Here is a 21,747-nt window from a genome sequence, read left to right as displayed (position 1 = left end):
ATGCAGTATCTTGACAGTGAACAAACAAAATATAATTCCATGTCCAATTAGAACAGATATGAATTTTAGGTTTTTAAGTAGCTAAAATAAAATAACAGGGTTGTCCTTATGTAAATGAAATTTCTTAATTGTGATTTATTCTACATACTTTCTATAAATAGAAAGTAAATAGTAAGTTAAAATGTAATTGCAAACGTAGTTTCTTGATATCTCATAAAGAGCTAAACAAGCATGGACTGATTTTAATATGTGTGTAGAAAAGCTTCAGAAAATTTATAGGTGTCACTGGAAATCAAGTTGGCTCTTTAGTGTCATTTGTCTTCAGTGCAGTCTCTCCAGTGAGCTGGATGTCACTAAGAAATATACTATTTTTTCTGATATAAAAAAACATTGTCTAAATCCTTTCAAATAACTAAAACTGCCAAGAATCATTTAATAAAACTATTAACTTACATACATTGGCTAAAATCCAATACATGTAACTATAGCTTTCTTATATAAATTATTCCCATAATATCACTGGATGAGGTATACCTAATTACCTGTTCTAGAATTCCAGACAACGTCGACATGCCTTGTTTTAGAATTCTTATAAGAATACGTTGATTTTCTAAGGCAGAATTAAACTTTATGTTATAAAGTGCCTTTCCTTGTACTTTAGAATTATGCCACAAACTGAAATGCTACTCAATTTTTCAGAAAGTATACATCAAAGAACTACAGAAATGCCAAAGAATATTAAAAAACCACATGCGAGCAGCAAATGATTCTGAACTTTTGTATTTGAAGTGCTGATGTTCTATAACTGACACTATCTCCTATCTCCAGAAAGTAAGTAAACCATTCTGACAACAATTTTGTGAAAAACGATGGATTAGCTGACAAGAAATTATTTTCATTGAGAACTAAGGAAATGTAGTTTGTCAACAATGTTTTTTGAAAAGTAGATTTTGTCTTAATAAGCCGAAGAGATCACAAAATTTGTTGAAATATTATAATGGTCATAGCTAAACATTTATCACTAGCTAACATAACTTCAGTGAAGATGAGTTCAGTAAAAACTTTTAATACTTAAATTGTAGCATCAATTTCATTCACTTTTAAGGGTTAACTTATAGTTGAAGATGTCCCTGCTCCTTACAGGAGGATTGGATGGGATGATCTTTAAAGGTCATTTCCAACCCAAACCATTCTATGATTCTGAGTAATCCATGGGGACCTTTATGAAGATCTAAAGGAACTGGACACCTTCAGATGAGATCCCCAGCATGCAGGGCAGAAGGCAAATATACATTTAGCAAATACGAAGTAAGGAGTGTTGGGATATACATATGATATCTGACTCTGCTTGAAGCAGAATTATTTAACTCAGATTTTAAACAATAGATGTGTCTGTTCATGGCAGATCAACAGCACATACTGTTTCCTTATGGCTGGTCAGAGATAACTACACCGTCAAATAAAAAGATGCTTTTTTTTTTTTTTCCCCAGATTTGGCTAATGGTAGTGATGACACCCCTATAATGAAAACAGGATTTTCTTCTGTTTCACAATCACATGTTATAACCATGGAACCAGGGTCACTACTCTTTGTTTTTCTTGTGAACTTATGAATCTGAAAACTTACTTAGCAACAAGGATTTTATTCACACATCCAGATGTCTGACTTTGAGGTGTAAAGATGCTGAGCAACTATAACACTTTTTCAACAGTCCATGGAGAATTCAAACTTTAAAGATTATCAGCTTGTTTGAGCATAATACGTATGTGGAAAACAGGTATTTGGTAGCAAAGTGCTCTTCAAGATACTAGACTAAAATTTATCCAAAGTTTAGCATTAGGAAGTGTATTTAGATGAGTATTAAGATACTATCTTGAATAGTGACGTTTAACTGGTGGAATAACATTCGAAGAATTGCCTCTCTTGATGGCAAATTTTAAATAAAGAATGGATGTTTCTCAGTCATGATAAAATTTCAATATATTTTATTCAAAAAGGGAACAACTGAAAAAGCCTATTATACATGGGAGAAGACTGGATATCTATTAGGGTTACCTGAGGATTTATAGCCTGCAAAATCCTCAGAACATTTAATTATGCACTATTAGATTTTCTGTCTAGAGAGGGAAAAAAAGAGATGCCATTTTATATCACTTGGGGATCTGAAACAGTGTAACACTGAAAGTAATTTGAAATTTTGTAATATAGCAAATTAAATGAATGATGGTACTTTTTCTGTTATTATAGAAGGACAAATAGCTTTTGCCTGAAATTTGTCATACAAGATTTAAGATAAGGAAAGATAATAACAAGAACAAAGGTTGATTTCAAAAGTATTTGAGTGAGAAAAAGTAGTGATAATAAAAATGAATACTTTTCTATAGTAATTTAAAATTCAAAGTGAATTAATGATACAAATAAGTATACTAAGGTCTCCATCACTACAGGACTTGCATTTTCTTGTTCCTTGCTGTTCAGGAGATCTTGAATGCATTAGGTATCTCAAAGCTTATGTTTACAAAGGAACAGAGAATCACAGTCAGGATTTCACCTATTCTGTCAGATGGCAGGACGTGAACCATCTCCAGCTCTGAATCTTTATGGCTGTGTTAACATACCACTTATCTCACTTGAAGGACAGGACTAGCTGTTGCTAATTAGTAAGTGCTGTAAGGCTGTATTTACATTAAAAAAATAGTAAAGAACTTTAGGATCATTTCTGTAGAGTAAAACATTACCGTGGACCTGATGTCCATTCCATCTGCCTTTTGGTGAGTTTTACTTCAGCTCTAGTCTTATCCTGTGGATTTAGTCTCCATACGAGTTGGAATGCACTAATTGCTCTCCAGTAGTTCATCTTCTGTTTGCTCTGAAAGAAACTCTTTTTGTATCCTCTGAAGTTTCTGTGGTTTTTTTTGTAGGGTTTGGTTGGTTGGTTGGTTTTTTTTTTGTTTGTTTGTTTGTTTTACAAATTGGCTACATGAGGATGATTGGGAAATTCACTTCAAAAATGCATCTAAAACACTAAATGCTAACAAATTAAACATTAATGAATGAAAACAGAGGTTATGGTTAGTATTCTAAGTTATACAGCTGTAATACAAGTACTTGACAGAATAGAAAAGCGAACAGCTGCAGAACTGTCTGCATCTCCTCATGTAGGTCTGCAGAGAGTAGGGGTAGGATTTATTCTAACTGAGACACCTATACTAAAAATATATTCTGTTTGGGCATTTGAATCCTGCTTGAACTACATTTCTCTCCTCCACTGCATAATGTTTAGCAAGACAACTGTCTTTATGCTTAACAGTTGATACAGCCAGATCCCCAATTGCAAAGTGATATGACACAAATACTGCTTCCTGAGACACACAAATAGGTGCCTGACTGCAAACATCTTGTGTTAACATGCAACAACATTTCATTTAAATTCATGTTTTTTTCTGAACAGATGCTATGTGTTATTCTCCCCCAAGTAACCTGTGTTATCACAGATAGCACCAGCTAAATTGGCAGAAGTCTATTCCAGTACAGGGTTAACTTTTTATTACAAAATCCTACTTACTCTTACCTCAAGGAATAATGAAGCCCTACAGTTCCTCTTTACTTGTACAGTGACTTAACTAGCTTTGAGTGGAATTGCTCATTTCTGTCCCACTAAGTCTAGTTCCCCCATGGGCACTTGGCTTTCCTCTTTGTTTAAGATAACTTCACAGCATCTCTTACTTACCTGCTTTTATTTTAAATGAAATTAATTCAGTTAAAATATAAAAGGTAGGACATTTTGTGTCCCAGAAGGCTTCTTTGACACATGATCTAATTATTTACGTATTTAGCTTAGTTAGTACATTCTTCAAAGCCTAAATGGCCATACTTCCATTCACATTTTGAAGAGTGTCACAGCATTTTATAAATGGTTTATCACAGAGAAAGTATTTGTTGTGCATACATCTGATAAAGCTAACAGGCTGTGGTGTGACATGACGTATTTGGCAGAAGGACAGTCTTTCCATTGACTCCTTTCCTCACTACTGCCCTTATCAGTTCATTACTTTTTCTATTGTGTTTTACTTAGAGTGAAATAAAAACAAAACAACAAACCCACGCAATCTCCCCCATATCAAACTATAAAAAAGTGATTTTTCTGCTCATCTAATTTTTTCATAGACTGCTATGTCTACCCCTTTTCTAAACAACAACTTTTAAAAGTTTTCATGCATTTTTCCTGTCTCCTCTCTAAATCAAGAGAGTTAGCAGCTTCCCTGTGATTTGTTCACTGTGATTCAGCTCTGCAAAAAACCATACTCTATAATAAAAGCAAATTTAAAAACATTATCAGTATGAAGTATATTGAGTAAAAATAGGATTTTTTAATTAATCAGTAAAAAAGAAAAAAAGAAGATAAATTATGTAGAAACTGAGTGTGGAAATAGAGGGGTCAGATCCCATGTATAGAGTCCGTAAAGTCTCATTAATTTAAAAATAATATATAAGTCATAACTGATGTATTCTATCACTGCATTAAAATCTGGTGGTGTACTTAAATGAAGACAGATTCTATAGTTATAAATATAGGAATAACTATATACTTTTTTCTCTTTCCAAAACACTCCTACTTGTATTAAGCAGAGTACAAAAAACTGCTGAATGTACTAGATGTAGCAAGTTCTCCAGTTGATAAACTTTTAATGAAACCAAACCATGATCATTCCTTAAGATTTCCTGTACTCACTTATCTTTTGGGTGAGTAAGTGCTATTAATTGCATTTATGTGCTTTAAATGAAGTACATCTGATGATTTTTACTGATGGTTTGCTAGCCAATTTACATTATAATGAATAAAATCCCAAGAATCTTACATGTGGTGGAGACTTAATGTGGTCAAAACGCAAATATACATATGAAGTTCTTAAATCTGAGATATTGCATAATTACACTTTAAAATGAAGAAAACTGTAAAGCTTAATTAAAATTAGCATTTTATTAACCTTCATTCTAGTAAATCCAATATCAATTTGTGTATTCCACATGACAGATTTACTTTTATTTGGTGTTATTTGACCGTTTAAATTGGAGGTTCACCACATGACCAAGTTGCAAATCACTTTGAAAAGTAGGCACACATTTTCAGATGGTTGCATTTTCCCATAGCATAACTTGTTCTTTGTTATACAACTTTGTTACGTAATTTGTAACACAGGGGTTTTTTTATAAACTTAACATCTAAGTCAACAGTTCAGATGCATATGTATAGTACCCAAAATGGTGCGGCATCAAGGCTGTTCTGTAAGTGATGCTACAATTAAACTGGATGGTATTGTAAGCTCTTGGATGTCTTAGATAATATTTGCTATGTAAAGTAAAACACTGTTTAAACATCACTTTCCTGTGAAGAAAAGCAATGCTGTGTTACAAAATGTCTGATTTCCATATTTGGTATGAACAGATGTTAACAGGAACAGTCATTATATTAAGCTGCTTTAATTAAATATTGACAGAACAACCTTAGTAGATGAATTTATTAAAACAGCATGGGGTCTGATTAGCAATTAGTAGATTGATGTATTCATGATTATTTTTGTGTGACAGCAAACAATCAGACTGTAGAAAGAATATTTCTCACATTATAATTCATGTTATCCTTTACTACCATTTGAACCAGGAAATATCCCACTGGATTAGCAAACTCAGTTAATGACTCCCTTAAATTGTTCAAAAATTTGTGTTAGTTCTTAGAACATTCTGTTACCACTGATTCTTTTAAGAACTTCCCTGATGAACAAAAAACCCCAACTTGTAACAGAGTTAGATGTAACAGCCCCAAAATGATATGTTGGGAAGAAATGAAAACAACATTTATGAGAGTACTTTTCCCTCCATGAAGCAGGTAGATAAGTTAGTCAAGCAAAAAGCAATATAAGATTCCTTTATTACAGGAAGACATTGTTCTCTAAGTCTAAGAAAATTAGCACATCCATGCCGTTCTCTTTAATAACTTTAACCTTTCACAAGAAGGTTAAAAGGTTTCTGAATGGTGCTAGCTGTGCTTCTAATCAAAATAATTGCATACTAGCTGTTTCATTGATTTAAAGAAGGTAGGTAGGATTGTTTCTCTGAAATAAACTTTTTCTTTAATTTAGAATGTCTTTGGAAGGTGAATAATTATCTACTGTTAGTTTAAATTTATTTTCATGACTTCTAAATGTAATAGATTGAATTATTACAATTAGGTCATAGAAAAGTACAGTATAAGCCTGCGATTATATTATTAAGCAAAACTTTTAAATTATTTTCGTTATTGCTGTGTTCATGCATAAACGCAGTTATGCTCACATCTTTGTTATCTTCCACAAGTGCCCGCTCAATGGCAGGTAGTCAGTGGCTACTGGCAACGTGCACCCAAATTGCCAATCCACAGTCCAGGGCTGCCTACTCCAGATCTTCCTATCATGACGGATAAAATTGAAAGAAAGGTTGGCATGATACAGAGTCCTAATCTACAGCTGTTGTATCTGAAGAGCAAAGTGTGAAGAGAATTGATAGAGGTAAAGCACATCCTTCTCCACAGTGCACTGTTCCCTGTTCCCCAAAACAGTATTTAACTGAAGACTTGGTCTATGATGATACTTTTGCAGGACTTCTAATCCAATAATCTAAATGGTTATAAATTTGTTTCTAGGATATAGGAGAGGATCAGTACTTCAAAGTAGTCGGTTACAAACCCCCTACAGCTATACTGGATGAAGTTCAATACTTTACTTCAGATCGATCTGGGTTTATTCACCCAACCCGACCTTGAACGTTTCCAGGGATGGAGCATCTACCACCTCTTTGAGCAATCTGCTCCAGTGTTTCACCACCCTCATTGTAAAAGAGTTCATTCCTTATACCTAGTCTGAATCTACTCTCTTTAGTTTAAAACCATTACCCCTTGTCCTATTGCTACAGACCCTATTAAAAAGCCTGTCTCCATCTTTTTATAAGCCCCCTCTAAGTACTGAAAAGCTGCAATAAGATCTCTCTGGAGCCTTCTCTTCTCCAGGATGAACAATCTCAACTGTCTGTAGTTTCTCATAGGAAGTGTTCCATCCCTCTGATCATCTTGGTGGCCCTCTGCTGGCCCTGCTCCAACAGGTCCATGTCTTTCTTGTGCTGAGGACTCCAGAGCTGGACACAGTACTCCAGGTGGGGGTCTCACCAGAGTGGAATAGAGGGGCACAATCACCTCCCTTGACCTGCTGGCAGCACAGGATACTTCTGGAAGTGATGACTTCATAAAGGTCAATAAAGTATTTAATAGTTATACTAGAAAATCCTAAGACCTACGTGATGACCACTGACTGGACACTAAACATCCGCGTGAAATGTCATAAGTAACAAGGACTTCCAAGTCTCATTTGAGTTACAGGAATTCTGAAGTCAGTACCTGAAGCTGGCACACCAGACTTAGGCAGATATGTCCCCAGATGTTTACTTTAGACTGCTGCAGGGCATCTCCATCTACTTGGCATCTACAACCTAAAAAGATTTTCAAGGACTGGAGAAGAATTCAAGACTTTCTGGTAAAATAAAAAGAAAGAAGGAGGCTTTCTGCTTGTATAATAACATTTTTGCATACACACATTCAGACAGAAGCTGTTTTATTTCAGACTCTTCTCTGCTGAAGTAAATGCACATCCACTTCTCAAACCCCAGCAGTGTCTGCCTGCCTGCATGGTCAGCGGTCCACACTCCACTTCTCTTTTCCATACCCTGCCTGGTTAAACACATTCAAGACATACTGCTTCTGAAAGCAATTTCAAGGCTGAGCATGCCTCTGTCACCAGGAAGGACACTTGCTTGCTTCGAGAAGACAGAGATCTGGCATCTGTGCTCCAGTGTCTTAACATGAATCAGTCATTGGGAGAGGACTTGATTACATCTAAATTATACTGCAGTCACAAAATAGATACACTTTAGAACATCAGCAATACATTTTGCTTAGCTCTTTGAACAGTAGAGCTATACTGAGACTTGGCTAAAGCTGAACCTAATATGTCATTTTCTTTTCTGCAAGTCTTTGTGGTGGAGTTTTTATTCTGTTGCCTCAGAGCCAAACATCTCATTTACATCTCTGTCTGAAATGATCTTCTGAAAGTTCTTACTTGATTTGTTAAACTAGATTAGTACCTTTAACTGGTCACAAAAGATCTATAAAGGCCACAGACATATTAACAAGTCAGCAAAATATCAATGGGTGGAAGTCTTGGTCTTAATAATTAAAGGCTGCACATTATTCCTGCACAATTCTGAAGTTCATTAGACTAATATTAAATGAAAAAATGGAATTTTTCTTTCAGTATGGTTTTGCTTTTCAATAATTGTGTGAAGGCTGGAATACTTTGTGTCTCTGTGAGATTGTCTGAAGCAGTGAGAGAAACTAAGGTAAGTTTGGAACTCAGCACCAGTAAATGTAGATGTGTAATTGTAGCAGTTCTGAGTAGTAGTGCAAACAATTTACTCAGGATTAATCTTTGTACTCTAGAGGAAACATTCTCTTACAGGTGTATATCAAGGAAACAGGTAAGAAATGTCATGGTTTAATTTTAAATTATAATTTTTTAAAAGCATAGAATACACAGGCTTTGTATTAGGAAAGAATCTACAACCAGGGACTGGTGCAAGAAGTAAATAAGTGCAATTAAGTGGTTCACTGAATATTGCTGTAGTTCCCAGAAAATTATGTAATTTGATTAAGTAAGTTTTCAGTGATGGCAGTTGTGTTTATTTTAAACAAAAACGTGCAAACTTATCAATTTTAATGGAACATTAATATAGTTCTTCTCATAAAGTAATAAATACGAAAGAGCAATGTATGTAGTTCCTAGCTATGCATATGATCCAACTGTCAGTGAAATTCAGCTTCACTTTTGACTTTATTGTCTACTTTTCTGGATGTATGTTAACTGTGATCCTACTTATACTGATTTTACTTAAGTAAACCTCTGACTCACTTAAGACTTTAGCAAAAGTAAAGAACTCAGGATTTTCCCTTAAATCTAGTAATTGACAGACAGATGTAAGCAAGAACTGCAATTCTTTGTGTTTTTTGGAGTGGTTTTATTCGCCTTTTTTTTTCTTTTTGCAACTCAGTAGTATATTAATAGCATGTTTTTAAGTCATCTCTCCATCCAGAAAGTCAATGCATCAATTATACCAAGGTATTCATGTTCACAGAATCAGCTTGAACTTGCACTGCATACCACTCATCAGTGTCAAAATCTATATATGTAGAAACCATACAATCATCTTTTGGAAATGACACGTTCTATTTTTACTCATAGGTGTCATTAAATGCAAAGTTCTGCAGAAGTTATGCTAAAAATCTGCCAAAGGTTAGAAACAAATTATTTTTTCCTGTTAAACTAGCCCTTACAACTTAACTAAGGAGTTTGTTTCTCATACATTAGCGGAGAAAACAATGGAAGAAAATGTCTATGAACTTCTACTACATTCTGCAAATGATTTCTGTGAGGTAAAAATATCGCCCATCCCACAAAGTCAGTTTTCAGAAGCACATGCTATAACCCAACATGAACAAGCATGAATAAGCATTGCTGAAGTTGTTTAATGTGCACTTACTTGTAACAGAATGAAGGCTCATTATGCCATTCCAAAACAGGAATGCAAACTATGAGAATGTAGTAAGGTTTGGGTTTTTTAAAAACTTTTTTTTACTATTTTAGTAGAAAATGGCTTACATACTAGATGCACTTTTTGAGTGTTACTGGAGTAGTTATGCAGTTGGGTCTGCAACTTACAGGAGCAGTTTAGACAAAGCATACCTAAGAAGAGAAAGAGCTTTCTAGCAAATCAGTTTGCTAAAGATGAAAGTGTCAATATTACATGTTTTTGTAAGCTACTTAGAAAGACTGTACCAGATGTGGTCTGCTGTATTACAAACTGAAGTTATTTGCTTTAACTGGCAAGCTACTTATAATTTTCACAGGCAGATAAAGCTATATCTTAAGTATAGTTAGGGGATTTTTTTGTCTCTTAATACTCCATTTGGTGAACTATTCCAAAATTCATATTGTGTTAGAAATCTGTCTCTACTTCCTGTCCTAGCTTAATTAACAGACCGTTTATTTCCATTTTTTTTCTAGTGCTGATATGATTCTTTGGTGTAATCAGTTTTTCCTCTCTGTTTATCACCTGCTATATTTACAGGGTGAAATTAGGGGTGAAGATGAAAGTTTTCTCTGGCTTTAGTGAGCTAACCTGAGTAATCCAAGCTCTCAAATTTCTTCCTATATCGTTGTTCATGGTTTCAGTCATGCTGATAGTTTGACTCTGTTCCAGTTTGAATTCATTTTCATTGAAGAACAGTGGCCAGAACTGTCCAAACACTTTCCAGATGAGGTTCCAAGTGACTTGTTCAATGCCACTAACACAGTTCCACTGGACTTGATGTGGTTTAAGTTGTCGTTTAAAAAAAACAATAGAAAATGAACATGATACACTTTAACTGGACTAATAAATGGCAAAATGACAGGAGTCTAAATACGACCCTTAAAGGAATCCTTGCCAGGCAAATATATTGTCAATATTGATCCCAAGAGATCAGTTACTAACTATATACTATCTACTATGCATAAATGACATGCGCAATTTTTAGATAAGACAGAGTAGAAAAAGCCATGCTAATGAAAATAGTAGGTAAAATATCCAGAATGATATGATTTATTTACTGATAAGAGTCCAAGAAAAACAAAATGTTTAAAAATGGACAAGTAAAACTGGATATCCAGGACCAAACAAGTTCAGCCATACATACAGAATAGCAAAATTAGTTTAAGAAAGAAGAATCTTCTATGTGTAATCAGTGTGTAATAGCTCAAATGACCATCCAGTGAGAGGCGGAGGTTCAAAGGGTTGATATAATCTGCAAATGCAGATTTACTGAACTGCATACAAGCATAACAGATTATTTTTCATGTAATCAAACACAGAGGTAACAAAACCCAAGACATGAAAGTTTGACAAGCCCAGATTAGAAACAGTATTGTTTTAACTATGAAGATAGGAACTTCTGGAATAATTTCTTGACAATCGTGATTAAATCAACATTAATGTCAAACAGACCTATTCAGAAAAATATATTAAGTAATACTTTTCTACTGTCAGACATGCATTCCTCCATTGTACACATCCTTTTTTGGTACAAAACAATCTATGAACAGCCTGAGATAAACGTCTGCTGCAGGTGCATAAGCCATCTGTGATGCACTCATTTCATTCAGGAATGATGGCTATTAATAAGTTTCACAGCCTATGAAATGTGTAATATAAAAGGGCCACTACCGCTGAGGCAGCTTCTAAGAATTTAGTAACTAATATATTAAATATTCTAGTGGAATTATTTAAAACCAGTTTAGTAAAACTGTGGAAAACAAAAAAGCCAAGATTCAAAAAAGTAGAAAACTGATGTTGATAAAGTAATATCTAGCTATAAGTGCTTTTCAGCAGGTAAAAATAGCTACTGGTGCTTACCAGGGATATCATTACACTTGCACAGCTGTGCGCTGCAGTCTGGTATTTTATGACATCAAAATTCATTATGTGAAAGAAGATGTCTATTGCTGTAATAATTAACTGCAGTGATGTGGTAATTCCCACGTTGCAAGTGTCTTCAATGTAATGAATTCACAAATGAATTTTGTGTTTTTATTATTTCTACAATTAAAATACTGGCCACTCTGAAATTAGAGTACAAATTAGCAGTAGGGCATCTTGAACGTAAGAAATGAGCATCTGTTTTTGTAAATTAAATGTAGCAGAGTCCTAAACATGGTAGGCAATGTGTCAAAATCTGCAAAATCTGATGTTGCACAATTGTTGTTTGTAATTATCTTAATGCTCCACCTTTTCTTTAAACCATTGCTTCCAGTGCAGCAATCATGACTCAGCTGATGACTGATTTCAAGTGTACTGAAGTACAAACTGAAGGATTTAAGCAAAACATATGGAGATTACTGATTGTAATTTTTTTTTTTTTAATACACAGATTTTTTCACTTCATAAAGTGGAGATAAATGAGGTATTTCAAACTCAGTGTCTCTTTTGCTTATTAGTGAAACCTAAACAGCATTATCTGAAGTCGTTTATAAGTTTGAAAATTCAGCATTAATTGTCTAGATATCAGCTATTTTAAAACTCTTACAACAAAGTTATCTAGATTTGTTGATTAAAATATATCCAGCTTCAATAATTGCTGTTCAATGTGTTCTTAATTACTGCCCTAATGCAAACGAACCCAGAGTCCTTGTAATATATACACGTATATATACATGTATAATATGTCTTCCTCAGCTACAGAACAAAAATATTTATTGAATTATAGTATTATAATTTGTCTTATTTCTAACTGGTAATTAGCCACTGTTAATGATGTATTAAAAATTGTAACTATCCTCTCTAGCTCTGCTGGCCATACATCTATGTTTTTCTTTATGAGCTTTCTGCAATTTCTAGCTTATAGTTTATGCTAAGTATTATCAGTTTTTTCTTTATTGAATTTTTTACTGTTGCTTTCTCTTTGCCTTTTGGGCAAAGCTGTTTTTTAATGAAAACCAAGACTTTCAGGGAATCTAGTAAAATCTTTTTAAGCAGCTGCCAAGTATTGATTGTATTGTGGTGTTTATCTTCTGTCTCAGTGCAACTGGCTTATAATTGTTTTCCACTTTGTGAAATTGGCACCTCTAGAGTATAAAACAGGCATATATTACCCATTGGGATTTCAGTCTTTTTTGCAAAAGTAGACAAGTTACAACCACTAAGAACTAATCAACGGCTAACTTTCAGTTCTGTGATCTGGCCCCCCCTATTTCTTGCAATGAAGTCTGAGATAAAATTCGAGTCACAGATTATGCGGATTCTTGATTCTCCTTAAATGTAGCAATTGCTTGATCCTCCATGTTTACAAATTGCAAAAATCAGTTTTGTACCAGTAACCCCAGGCTTTTAGAACAAACTGCAGTTGCTCTTTTTTTTTTTCTTTTTTTTTTTTTTTTCCAGTGTGTTATTGAGAATGCTTAATGAGCACATCTCTTTCCTAATGCGATGTTGTGGTCTTTAGCACACACCTTCTTTAGTACAGCTTGAGTTTTATCCATTAGGATACCAACCTGTAAGTATTCAAGAACATTTGGAACTGAGTTTTCAATGAGCTGGAGATAAGGCCTTCCATTTCTTTTGTTTCTCATTTTGCCTATATAAGCTTTCCTAAGCAGGTTGTAATTTGTGATTTTGACATTCTAATAATGTTATTCTACCTACTAGCTTTCAGTGATACCAACAAGATTGAATTTATGCTCATAAATGAGCAGTTTATGAATTCAAATTTTCCCTGTTTAGAAGCCAGTCTCTTGGCAGACATATATAGGAAATTACATACGACATTCTTTTAATGAATAATAGCCATTTAGTGAATTTCTTTCTTGATATTTTGATTCAGTGCTACAGGAGTGATTATTTTTACTCTTTCTCCTTTTGTTGCTAGTTTAATGCCATATTGACTCAGTCAACCAGGTGGGCAGCTAGAGGATTTTTCACCCTTTCACTGCAATAAAGCCTATTCAAAATTATATGCCACTCTCTTAAAATAAAACATGGCCCATTTACCAAAGCTATCTTACTCTATTCACTGATGGATGTTTGCTATCAGAATCTTCTCTTCCATGACTGAAGATTCCAGAAAACTGTGTTTCCAAATGAAGAGGAAAGCTCATTCATTCCAAATAATTATTGATTTCTTACATCTGTTGGATGGGAAGTCCTTACTGCATCCTTGCATGTTCCTTTATGGTATTATAAAGAGCTAAAGACAGGAGGTAACTTGTTTACAGCAAAAGCAGAACATTTTAAAGGTTTCCATGATTTGCCCCAGATTTTAAATAAAAGAAATATAAGATGAATTTATCCTCTGTTCCCTCGATCACAATTTCAGTTTAGAGCAGAGTTGTGAGCAAAGATGAAGATGTTTATTATCTATTCTGGGATCACTTAAATTGTGCAGAAGCAATCTCAGTGATACTCATTACTTAGTCTGTAACTATCATGGACTTTGTTGTTTACATGTATAGGTTGGACATGAATCAATATAATCACCTTAGTTATTACTGAAATCCAGGGTACATCTTCTCAAGCCATTACTTTTTACCTTTGGATCAATATCAAGTTCTGTAGGACTAAGTCCAAGAAGCTGCATGACCCACCATACTAATCTATGGGAGCGTGACTGTGAGTCTGACAGGACAGACATTTACAGACCTTTCTGAGTGATATGCAGTGTTGAACAATTATGATGCTTCAGTGAAATGCTTCCACTTAAGAAGAAGAGGTCCGTTGTCACTTCCTGTTCTGTTTATGCTGTATTTATTTCTAATATCTCAAAACTGAGTGAAGCAGAGATTTGGTGTTGTAGCTATATGGACTTTTTTACGCTTTTTTTTTTTTTCCCAAGCTCTCCTTGTGGGTAAAGCTCCTTGATTTACTTCGATATCAGATGATAAAATCTTAGATCCAACCCATAAATGAACTCAAGCATGTTATTTCAAACCACTGTCTGAGAACTACATTCCAGACTCTAAGACAGAATGTGACTAAAATTTTGTAGGCATTGCTCATTTTTTACTTTATGTTTCTGTAAGCATACAGAGTCACAACATTACCACATCCAGAACTAACTTAATCTTGAACATCCTGAGAAGCCATACACTCAGTTCATGCCCAAGAAACACTAAATTATTCCTCAGTCCCCAAAAGGGCTTGTTACATGTAGAATAGTGCTCAAACACCTGAACAGGTTTGTAGTACATTCCAAATGCATTGGGAGAACCTCCCTCTAAAACCATAACTATAGGAATAATTTTATTATAGTTGACATCTTCTCTTACAAAAATGTCTATTTGTTAGAGCATCCATGGGTGTGAGGCCAAGAGTCAGTTGCTTCCTTTCCCTAAAGGAGACTTATTTCCCACTGAGCAGGAAGGAGCTCTTTCCAGAAAAAAACTGCAGGCTTTTCCTGGGAAGGCAGATATTGTCCATTCTGTCAAGCCTCTATCATTAAACAGGAGAAAAAATAAGTATTGACAAAAACATCAAGTCAAGAAGTGCTTTAGGGTGCTATGATAGTCAGGTGGCTGAAGATCTGATACACTTTGGAGAACAAATTTAAGAATTTCTGTTCCTAATTACCTCTATTTAGTTACCTTTATTTAGCAGCATCTTGAGTATGTTGATTTCAGATGTCACTCAGCTTAGGCTGTTGACAGGTTGGGATACCATTCTAATTTAACTTTCCTTGTAAACTATGGGGAATCTAAGGAAATAACATAGTTTGGGATCTCAGTAAGGTGTTACATTGCCCACATCTTAAATCCAACATTTAGAAGTCAGCACTGCTCTTAATTGTGTTTTGAAGGCCTCTCAGATTGTAAAAAGACTAAACATATGCCAAGTTGAAAGACAGCGTCTTAGGTTTGAAGAAAACTGAAATGAAAATACAATTACATTGTTCTGAAAGAGCTAGGTTTGAGTTGCATTATTTTCTCTACTTGATTTCCATCACACCATTTAAGCTGTTTCAGCAAACACATTACTTTATTTACAATGCATCACTACAATATTTATCGTTCTAATCAAATCTGCAGCTGGTTTTCTTAACTGAAGATTCAGTACTAGCTTCTTCATAAACAGCAGTGAATCTTCTTAAATTTAAATATAGTACTCAAGACAATATGCTCATCAGAAAAAAAAAAAAAAAAAACAACCAAAAACCAACCCCATTCTGTTTCCATTTTAGGAGATGTGCTTGCTGCATGCTAATGTTGAGTTCTATAATGTTTTCCCTTGAAACATCATATAGACTGTATTTTGCTAGAAAATATGTCATAATGTTTTCTGATATTTTTAGATGAGCTAAAATGTATATCTGTTCTTAATCTATTCCCTTTGCTGAGGCAATGTACATCCTCAGCAACATATTTAACCAAATGGATTTTTTTCCTTAGCAGATCAAACTGAGTTCTGCTGCAGGCATAGAACTTCCTATTTAAATGACAAATGTCTCTGCTTGCAGATTTCAAAACACACTTATTGACTGTTTCATCTTGTGTAAACAAATAATCAGCCCATCACCACTATGGTAGGGAAAGTGGAAGAATAAAAGGGAAAAAGAATTTTTGGGACAACTGCCAAATATTGCATTACTTTGAATGAAAAACAACTTGTTTGCTGTTAACGTTGGCATTATACACAGATAGTAGACAGCAATGCTGAGAAAGAACAAAGAAAAATCTACAAAGACTCTGTAATACCAAATATTTCTTCATACTTAGAAGGCAGTGAGATTTTCTTTTTTTCTCAGGTGACAGCAGAGAAGTCCTGATCTTTAACAAGATATTTTAAGCTGCTTTCACAATTAAATTCTGACAGCCATTTATTTGAGAATTTTTCAGTTTGGTCTTCAAGTGTACCAAGAATTTAAACATAGTGTCATTTAGGTACCCCCTGAAAAGTATAAAGCTAACCTGTTTCAAATGATATATGTTTTATGTAAAGCCTGTATATATGTATAAAGGTAATGAGTCTGAGATATCCCTTACGTTTCATGTTTCAGTTGTTTTGTTTGCCTTCATAGTGACTTGGTATGAGTAAAATGAAAAATCAATGTGTTCTAAAGAAAGTGATGCCTGAGTGGTCTTTTTTCATGTAACGGTGCTTTGAAATGAGTTATAAATGAACAACCTTTACAGGGTAAATAAAAGCAGTGGAATTGCTCAAAGAATAACATGCTAATCAGTATATGTAAAAGTAATCTTGGGGTGAGGTAGACCCATAACAAAGAAAAGATATGCTGCAGGTTTTAGGCCTAATCTGTGGCTGCTGTAGTTACAAAAATCAACCGTCTATACTGAAGAAAGCACATTTCTATGTTAGATTCACAGAACTGCTTTGGTAAATGTTCGTTTGGGATCTGGACAACTAGGATGCTCCTTCTCAAAGTAGGATTTGTTCTTGTTTTACAAATGTTTTATGGTTCCCCTAATTTAAAAAAGACACTTTGTGAAAGCAGATGGAAGTTACGTGTTACACTGAAGTCTCTGAGACCCAGTTTCAGTGAAATTGCTGTGTTCTAAATTCAGCTATTTCAGCTGTAATCAGAGTTGCTCGAAACAGTAGAGATGCACAAATTTGCAGTTACAGATAAACTTTGCTCCCATTCAAGAATAAATTCTGCATTCTTTAGAATTAAAGTTTACATCTGAAAATGTGAAGTCTTCAAAACTAAGTCTTCTTTCACAACTAGGCTGTATTGCAATGGAGAGATGTAAGGTAATAGATGTTTGCCATAAAATATCTAAATTTTGGGGAATATAAGTCATTGCTATGAAATAATATATTTTCAATGGACAGGAAGAAATCAATATCTTTGCTCTTATTCTTATAGTAAGTAATAAGTTTGCAAGCTAGAAGACGGCAATTTGTTAATCTTGAATGCTATTGGTCTATCTGTATTTCAGAGGAATTTTTATTTTCTATGTGTGAATCACTTAGGCTAAGTCACCTCCATTTTTAAACATTAAGGAAACCCTGGAACTCATACTGGAGGAAAATGATATCAAACACATTGTTAATTCACACTACAAAAACTTCACAGCAACATGAAAAATGAACATTTCTGAATCCATGTGGAGGATGAAAATGTATGTCTGTACAAGACGTGCAAGCATGTATCGACAGAGTAACTAAATGAATGCTGTCAGAATACTCTGTGTTACTCTTGTTGAATTTCTCCATTTAAATGTAGCTTATGAGTTTGACTTCATCTCTAGATAGGTATACTAATTATAGTAAGTGTTGGAATAATCTTAAACAGATGTTTGTGACAGGGATATTTTACTTCTAGTTGAAAAAAAAAGCTTCACCTATTCCCCCCAATATCCTTTCTGTTCTTTAAAGAAACCTCTTAAATCCTTAACATTAATTATCTTTTGCATTTCCTTTCCTAAGTCTAATAGTGATTTTGCTGCCTATTTACAAATCAAGTAGTAATTCCTACTGGAATTTTATGTGGACTGATATAGAGACTAGGCTAGGATAAGAAAAATAGGGAGAAGTTATTTACTTGTTGTAATTAAAAAGAAATATAACTTCATAACAAATGTAATTCACTGAATAAAGTCATACTGTGTCTTTAAAAGGTCTCATAATATTGTATTTGCCTCTTCAGAATCAACAGGGTTTTTTCCCTCTTTCAGTGAGAGAGGAATAAGTTAATTCAAAAGTAAATTTTAAAAAAGTAATGATAAAAAGTAACTCAGAGGCAACTTTTTCTGTCAGACGTACTAATATAAATTTGATGTTATCTCATTAGCTTCTTTCTTAACACTATATTTATCTTGTAATAGTTACAGTAATATTTAGCCCATAAGACCTGTTACAGCAATATAGCTCAATTGATTGAAATGGGAATGATCTATCGTGTTAGCATAAGTTAGATCTGGAATACAGTCTTTGTTTTCAGGCTTCTGTAGATTCGTCTTACAAGGCTAAAGACTCTAGAAAGGAAGTTATTTCAGTGTGTTTTGTGGGTTTCTGCCTCAGTTAAACTAATCCAAAGAGTTTTACACACACAGTCACTGACAGTCATTATTTCCATACTAGAGTCACAAGGCACCACCTCAGTTTAAAATTCATTCCTTGTTTTTAAAACTCTCAGCTTGCTTTCTTGTGTTTGCTGGGTGAAGGAGCTAATCAAAATCTCACAGCTTCTGCTATCACTCAAGGACTCCTGGATAGAAAGTAATCTGTATTTTGGGAATGCTGGAATCTAAAAGTTGGACACTTTACATAATGATCTTAACGTTTAGTGTCAGCCTTTTCAGTGCTTACAGGTAATAGGAAAAATTCTTCCTGTTGAATAATACTGACTTAATGGATTAGTCACTTAAGTAAAGGTTAACATGCAAAGCAATTTGAAGCCTGAAGAGTGTGCAAATGAGTAAATGATGACCTGTCAAGGTGCTTAGGAGCTGCCTTTGCCCAGACCATATTCCTCCAGCCAGTCTGTTTCTGCTGTATGATTTAATTGATCCTGCCTACAAACCCTTTTGCAGCCCTGTAAATATTGATTTTTTTTAAAAGTAGTGAGTAATTCATAGATAAGGCTTGACAGCAACATGTCTGTTGGATGCAAATGAAAACCAAAACTTGATGATCAAAATCTCACAGCTTCTGCTATCACTCAAGGACTCCTGGATAGAAAGTAATCTGTATTTTGGGAATGCTGGAATCTAAAAGTTGGACACTTTACATAATGATTGACAGCTCAGGTGTCTTATTTCACTAAGGCTGGAACCTATCTCCCTCTGCTGTCACTGAATCACATGGGAGATTACGTATCAGGGGCCAAATCTTCAGTTTATTCAGGCAAACAGCCCACTAATGTGGAAGTTGAAATAAGTAAAAGTGCAGCTAACTTCAGCAACCATTTTTCTTCAAGAAGACCTTCAGCATCATGGGCCTCTAATGGCTATGAGTACATTTTAATCAGGAAAGCTCTCCCAATATATCTCAGTTAGATGACTTGTATGATTGAGGACTACTCATGCGAGTATCTACAAGGTTCCAAAGCATGGGGTGGAATTTGAAGTGTAGAATAAATAAATGCATCTTCCTGACTAACTGTCCAGTACTAATTTTCTAACAGTTTGTGCTGGATCTTGCTTTTAAATAAATACAATTTAAACTTGGAGAAGGAATTTTAATTTTAAAGCCTAGACTAGTATGTCCATCAATCACTAGGTACAATTTGCATATTATATGCCTGCTTGAATAAACTGTGTATTAGTCATGCTAATTTTCCATGGGCATTTTGGTCATCAGAAAGAATGGCAAGCTGCAGTGAAAACAGAAAGGAAAAGACAGCTGGACGTGAAGGGTTTTGTTTACTATCTCCTTCAGAGCATAACCTAAAGTGTTACGTATGAATAATAAATACCCAATACATTAAAACTCTGAAAGTCTGTGGTGCTGTATAGTCATCCATGGAATAGAATGGAATTTTTTGTGTGAGATTTTAAAAAGAGTTAAAGTTTAAACGCATCCAAAAATGACTGAAATTTAGGAAAAATTATGTATCTAACTACCCTACACTATGCAAATAATTTGCCTTTAGGTAGATAATTAGCTTGAAATCATATTGAGGATTTAAGTTACAGCTTCCTCAGCCTCAATCTGCAATGAAATATGTAGACTGAGATGGCTGCAAAAGATATATATGCATCAAAATGTAACTGAGAACACTATCACATATTTTTAACAAGGGTTCCAAAAAATTACTTCATATCATGCTGTTAAATGGGTTTTTGCCATTATTTATTATTCCAACATGCTGGCAGTAGTATTAAGATTACTATAATATTGGTATAACTCCTCTTAATATACCTTCTGTCTTAGTAAGCTTGATATGTGTAGGTATACAATAAATCTAAAATATAGAAATTAAACAATTCATGCAGTATGCGGGGATCACAGAATGTTATGGAGACTATTGTTTCACTTTGGTGATAGAAAGGAAATAATGCAAAAATCTCTGAACGGCAGATAAGTAGTTGGAATATTAAATGGAAATTCAGACCAAAACAGGATGGTTGCTCTGTGTTAATGACTCAATCTCAAAGAGACAAGGAAAGAACAATTAGTCTATCTATCTGCAAATAACACCAAGACAGAACCTTCATGAAAGTTTTTCCTCTAAGAAAGCCAAAGATTTGTAAGAAGAGTCACTTTTTGGTAGATACTTCTGGATACCAGAAACATTAAACTTGTTGCTAACAGTTCCAACGATGAGTTTATCTATAATCAAAAAAGAGATCACTGTCGTATTTTCCTCTGATAGATCTTTTGGTATTATTTATTAGTCTATGTTTTAACTGAAATGCTTAGTGCTCATTTATTTGCTTATTTGTATGTTTATTAAAATCCTTGAGTGTCTTTTCTCTCAGAAAAAACACATTTAATGACATGCTTTTTGAATTCAGAAAACCTGGAAGCTGAGCCTGGTAATTTCCAAAGGAAGCCTTTAAGCATGTAATTACCATGCATTGCTGTGAGCTCACCAGGTACATTTACCTTTTTTTTTCTTTAAATGGTAAGTGAGGCACTGACACTTCTTTTGTTAGCTGAGTATTTGTTTTCCTACTGTCAGTTCTATCAGTGTTCAAGTCTTGTTGGTATGACTGGCAGCATTACGGCTAGAGAGAGTTGTCTCTTCAGTGCCAATATTGTGCTTCCCGAGTCACAATGTCTTCCATACAGACACGTGTTACCTGTGTTACCTGGTATCCCATTCTTTCCCTATTCTTTCCTTTCTGCCTCTTTGTCTGTGTTTGGAGTTGTTTCTACAACATGTGTCCCCACGATGTCCATGACCTTTACTAACATTAATGAGTTTTTGTTTACTGTAAGACTTTCCTGAGCATAGTGAGCCATGTAATGTCATGCTGGCAGTGACATAAGGGAGGGAAGGAGGAAGACGTTATGTATATCCTGAAGATGCCCCACTGAAGCAGGGACAGACTGAAATTCCAGCGTGATGAATGTTCCTTTTGTTTCTATATGCTTGGAGTTCAAGTCTGTATGTTCAATAGCTGAGGCTTTTATAAAACCTCATCTTTTGACTGGCCCTGTTTTGGTATTGT

The sequence above is a fragment of the Caloenas nicobarica genome, chromosome 1, assembly GCF_036013445.1.
Source record: "Caloenas nicobarica isolate bCalNic1 chromosome 1, bCalNic1.hap1, whole genome shotgun sequence".
In the NCBI taxonomy this organism is placed as follows: domain Eukaryota; kingdom Metazoa; phylum Chordata; class Aves; order Columbiformes; family Columbidae; genus Caloenas; species Caloenas nicobarica.
Note: the sequence above shows the minus strand (reverse complement) of the source record.